Source organism: Octopus bimaculoides, chromosome 7, assembly GCF_046866305.1.
Source record: "Octopus bimaculoides isolate indiv1 chromosome 7, ASM4686630v1, whole genome shotgun sequence".
NCBI classification, from domain to species: domain Eukaryota; kingdom Metazoa; phylum Mollusca; class Cephalopoda; order Octopoda; family Octopodidae; genus Octopus; species Octopus bimaculoides.
This window is the reverse complement of record NC_142934.1, coordinates 3,164,164-3,170,497: the sequence shown is the minus strand read 5'-3', so window position 1 is coordinate 3,170,497 and position 6,334 is coordinate 3,164,164.

Below are 6,334 nucleotides of genomic sequence, written 5' to 3'. Positions count from 1 at the left end.
GTTTGTGAGAGCAGTCGAGATTATTTAAGGTATTCTAATTTTAAAAATCATCTCTGGCTAAATGTTGAGAGGACGTTGGTGTTGCCCTGGCAGAGGTCTGTGCTTTCTGAGTGCTCTTGTTTATTTTTAATGTTGATTAATTGTAACCCCGATGAGTCAACTCAATGTTTTCTAAGGTTATTTTATTTTTTTTTGTAGTTGTAGTGCACCTGAACACTGTATGCAACAATTTCCTTCATCGTTATATATAACAGAGGAAAATTTATATAGGGAGTACTATAGATTTTTAAAATAGATATAGGGGATACAAGAATTCATTTATTCACCCTGATGCAAAAAATTCCATGACATTAGCATCATAAATTAACCATCTCAAAGAGTCTAACATTGAATATAATTTAAGGTGGTCGATAGTTACTGAATCAGCACCATATAGCACACACACTAAATCTTGTAGGCTTTGCATAAAGGAATTGAGCAGAATACTATACGCTATACTATACGCTATACTATAGTATAGTATACTATATGCTATACTATAGTATAGTATACTATACGCTAGTAATAGAAATAAAAACATATTAAATAAAATTACAGACGTTTTAGTATGTTGTAAGCATAAATATTTAGCAAGTTTAAAATTTTCCAAACCTTAAAATGTTTAAACATAGAAATTTAAAATAAATAAAATTTTTTAAATACAACCTGGATTAGATCCAACAAACTCTTATATACAAATCTTTAAGCTTAAATTATTTCTCTGTCATAGTAGTATGGATAAAAAATCTCAGAACAAAATGGAATATTCCAATAGGCGAAGAAAGGAGAGAGAAAAGAACTATTGTAGCTTTGTGAACAATCCCTATCAATACGCAAAACATTTATTTACTGAAAGTAAAAGCAGAAAATTGGATTGCACGAAAGAAGAGCTTGAACAACATCTTAAAGAGACATACAGCGACTCTGACAGAAATAAAGTACTCCCAGAAATGCAAGGACTGAAGAAACCACCTGAACCAAGGGTATTTTTTGATTTGAGTGACATCAAACGGAAAGAAATAGAGGAGTTCATAAAAAAAGCAAGAGCAAAAAGTTCACCAGGGAACGACGGTGTGAGCTACAAGGTTTACAAGTATTGCTCGAAATTGCGTTTACAGTTATTTGCATTGATAAGAGAAATGTGGAAGAAGAAACACGTAGCGGAGCGATGGTGTATAGCTGAAGGTATCTATTTACCTAAAGAGAAAGATGCAAAAACACTAGGACAATTTAGACCAATTTCATTATTAAATACTGACGGGAAAATCATGTTTGGAATCATTGCTAGACGAATCATAAGATTCGTACAGCATAACGGGTACGTTAATGAAGCAATCCAAAAAGCAGGAATCCCCGGAATCCCTGGGTGCATAGAACACGCATTTGCCATCTGGGAAGCTATCACCTGTGCAAAACAACTGAAGAAAAACCTGAACATTGTTTGGCTAGATCTTGCCAATGCATATGGATCTGTTCCACACGCGGTAATCAGAGCAGCGATGGACTTCTTTTGGATTCCAAAAGATGTTCAACGAATGCTCATGTCCTACTACGACAACATGAGGATGAGATTTACAGCAGGAGAGTTCACAACGGAGTGGCAACGGCTAGAAGTAGGTATTGCCCGCCGGATGCACGATATCAGTCATCTTATTCGTGCTAGTCATGGAGATGTTACTAAGGTCAACAAACTGTGAGAAAGCTGCTATAAAGACACCATTAAGGGCTTTTATGGACGACACCACTCTACTATCAGAAAGTAGAGAAGCAACAGAGGGAACGTTAGATCGGTTGGATGAACTAATAGGATGGGCAAGAATGAAATTCAAAGCCAAAAAATCTCGGAGCGTGGCTTTCGTGAAAGGAGTGCAAGAAGAAGTGAAATTCAGGATAGGAGGTGAAGACATACCAACGGTGAAAGAACAACCAGTAAAGAGTCTCGGCAGATGGTATAGAGACTTATTAAATGATAAGAAGCAAGGGAAAGAGACACACGAGTTAGTAGAACAAGGATTGAAGGCAATTGACAGAACAACACTGCCGGGAAAATTCAAATGTTGGATACTGCAATTTGGACTTTACCCAAGGATAATGTGGCCATTGCAAATGTACGAAATAGCCTTGAGTAGAGTAGAAAGGATAGAACAAAGATGCAGTGTGTTTATCAGGAAATGGCTTGGTCTGCCGAAACCACTCAATACAACTGCACTATATGGAAAACCCGTGCTGCAACTTCCAATAGCATCGATCACCGAGGATTATAAAGCAGGAAAGGCGAGGACAGTAATGATGCTAAGGTATTCAAAAGATCAGAGCATCCGAGAAAACCCTCCAAAGGTACGAACAGGGAGGAAATGGAATGCGGAAGAGGCAGTAAACAGGGCGATCGGAATACTAAAACATGCCGATATAGTTGGAGCAACGCAAGAAGCAAGAGCCGGCCTAGGGACGAGCAGTTTCAGGCCATTTTGCAAGAGCAGTGTAAAAGAGATGAAAGAGGCAGTGGTACACGAAGTGAGAAAGGAGGAAGAAGAAAGGCGGAATGTACATTTGGTGCAATGCAGTCAACAGGGGCAGTGCCTGAGATGGGAGGAAAACGTGGTCAGTCGCAGAATCTCATGGAAGGAACTTTGGGCTTGGGAACAAGCAAGAACAGCCTTCCTGATCAAGTCTACCTTCGACGTTCTACCCTCACCGGCGAACTTAGTTCGATGGAACATAAAAACAACCGATGAATGTGGATGCGGGGAGAAAGCGACGGTGAGACACGTTCTGTCAAACTGCAGACTAGCACTGGAAAGGTATACATGGCGCCATAATCAAGTCCTTGGCGTCATAAATGCAGCACTCAAGGAGAAGATCGAGGGATACAACAGAGGAGAGTACCCCAAAGTGGAAAAGCGCAGGAAAATATACTTCCAGAAGGAGGGAAAAGGACATAAGATCAGACCTCCAAATAAAATATTTGAGATAGACGAAAGATGGAAGGGATACTGGGAGCTGGCCACAGATTTGGGAAGTCTAGCAATTTTTCCACTTATAAAAACAACAAAAAGACCAGACTTAGTCATATGGGACACAGAACAGAGAATAGGAATCTTGCTAGAACTGACAGTACCATGGGAAGAAAACATCGACAATGCAGAGAAACGAAAGGAGAAGAGATATGAAAAACTAATCGAAGAGTGCAGAGAACAGGGATGGACTGTCGAGTACTACCATCTGGCAGTGGGGGCTAGAGGCTTCATTGAAAGAAAAATGACAACGCTATTCAAGAGAAGATTTGCGTTTTCAAACTCGGAACTGAGAAAACTGATAAGGAGGATACAGGAGGCGGTCGAAAAAGCCAGCTTCTATATATGGCTGAAGCGGGAAGACCGAATATGGCTTGAAAGTCATAACATGTCTAGGTGAGACAGGCTGACACTGAAGTGGCTTCGCACCCTCCATTGTCAGTTAAAGTTCAGACAGTGTCATGTGACAACTTGCTGGGGCTACTTGCTGGAGCCTAGCAGCGGGAAGTTTAGACAGTGTCATGTGACAACTTGCTGGTGCTGCCTACTGGACCCTAGCAGCGGGAAATTTAGACAGTGTCACGTGACAACTAGCTGGGGCTGCCTGCTGGAGCCTAGCAGCAGATATAAAAAGGGGAACTTGACATGACGATCAGTCGGACGCTGACACTCGTTGATGCTGCATCGAAGAGGCCAGGGAATAGAAGAAAGAAGACATGCACCCAACACCAGAGCTGAAGACACCTCCGAAAGGAGGGGCCTCGCCACGTCAAAACGGTAGAGGAGTAGGGGCCAAAACCGGACGTGGTTCCTCCTGATGATGTCTTCAGCTAACTGGATCCTATAAAGGAGCTGTTGTGGTAGCAGACCACGAATCATGGTTGAAATTCCTTCCTCATTAACATGATTAACTAAAATCAACTTGTCCACCCTTTTAATCCTTGTATAAAAACAATTTTCTTTGGTTTGTCCGATTCATTTTGGCATTTTTATGTTTATTTTGCAATTTATTCATTGACACTCAAAAATTGTACTTTTAATGGCTGAACTTCCACAATGTGGTGCTTTATCTGATTTTACTGGATTTTTACCTCAAGAATGGAACCCTGAAGAAGGAAATGGTTTTACACAGGGAACTGAATTTGGACTAACATCCTACAGACCCTTAAAAAAACTTTTCTGAAACGGCAATAGGTTTGGACTGATACTTTTTAATCACCTCCTTTAATTTACTCTCTATTTTCATGGTACCCCTCATTAAAGTTTCATGTTTTTTATATGTTTATTTCTTGTTTTTTTTTATGCTTTTTATATATTTTTCATTTTTATATTTTTTATGGTTATATTTTTATATTTCTATACTCTTACAATCTAACTCTTAATATAATTATGTGGATATTTGTATGGAATAATGCCTCTTGTCACACATCTAAATTGTGAATTTGCTGGTCTGAATGTTTAAGACAATTATTTGATATTTTTATTGCATACTAAATTTTATTTATATATCTATAAATACACATGTGTTGACTTTCTGTGCAAGGTTTTATGGTCGTTAGTCAATGTAATGTCACACACTTCGCTTCTGTTCCCACTCAGTGGTACCCCCACACACTGTTCGATATTTGGTGCAAGATTTTCTCTCCTTTCTATCCATTTCTCTCCCCTCTTGTGCTCAAAACCTTCCCCATCTATTTCTATCTGCTGCCTTCCATTTCTTCCTCTGTCCATCTCTGTCAACTACTTCCTGTCCATCTTTATTCCCTTTTTTTCTCTGCAGTCCCTCTTTCTTCGTACTTGCTCTTCCCCAACACTCTCTACTCCATCCACTCTGTCTCTCTTCACTTTTTGGCACCAAAAGACCATCCAATTTCTTATCTGTTTCCTACTTGACCAGTGCATACATAAGACATTTTGTTTCATCTCCTGCCTAGCACTCGCTTCAGACTCCGAGTTTACTTTTTCACTTTTCATTCTTTCCTTCTCATTGTACTTTTGGAAAACAAGCACCACTATTTTCTTCCTTTTTTGTTAGTTTTCGTCATGTAGTGTCCCACATTTTGAAATGCTTGCAATTTATATTTTTACTGCTTATGTTGACTCCACTTGATATATTTACAAAATTAACCATTTTAATATGCAAAATACACTTCACACTATTACATATACTATACGTTAATGCAAAAAAATATTGTTTTAATTGCTATCTTCAAAATGGTCACACCATGAATGGAAAGTTCAATGCCAACTTGCTGAGGCAGTTATGAAAGGCTATCAAGACCAAACACTCAGAAAAACTGATGAATGGGGTCTTGTTTCATTAGGGGCAATGCTTCAGCACAAAAGTCCTTGGTTTCAATGGCTGCTGAGCGTGACTGGCTCTGAACTGGTTGATAACCCCTCCCTATTTTAATGATTTGGTTCCATCTGTTTCTCAACATAGAAAAACACTCAGCTGGGCACCAGTATCACTGTGATGATGATGATGATGATGATGATGATGATGATGTCTTGTCTGCTGTTGATAACCATTTTGACCAACAGAATAGCTTCTTCACCAGTGCGATCCAAGCACTGCAACTACTTATGGGAGTGTGTAGACAATAAGAGAGGAACTAAGTTAAAAAATGAACTTCATTTGGTCCCATTCCATGAGTGTCTTGCTCAGCCTATGAACATTTCAGCCGACCCTCATAATAACAAAAATTGGATCTTTCTGATTTGGCAGACACCATTTTTTATTTAGTGTGTTTTCTACCGAAACACTTTAAAACTTCGTATACTTGTATATTTTGTCTTATAGAACAGAGAAAAATTTTTATATTTGAAGTTATTTCATGTTAAAAGTTGTTGTATTTTGGTAATTTCAACCAATCACTGACATCTATTGAGGTGAAAACAATGACTGCTGTGGTTTGTCAACAGGACGTTCTGGTGGTGTAATGGAATCTTTTCCCTTGAATAAAATTACTGCCGTTGTTTGTCAACAACTATTATCGGTACTGTTATTTATGACATCGTTTGTGCGTTTGTACTGGTTTTAGCGTTAGGGTTCGGGTTTTAGGGTTAGGAGTGGATGGCATTAGGAAAGGCATCCAGCTGTAGAAACATTGCTAGATCAGATTGGAGCCTGGTGCAGCCTCCTGACTTTCCAGTCCTCAGTCACACCATCCAACTCATGCCAGCATAGAAAGCTGGCGTTAAATGATGATGATGATGATGACTTTGTCCAACCCATTCCAGCATGGAAATGTGGAAGTTAAAATGATGACATGCTTTTA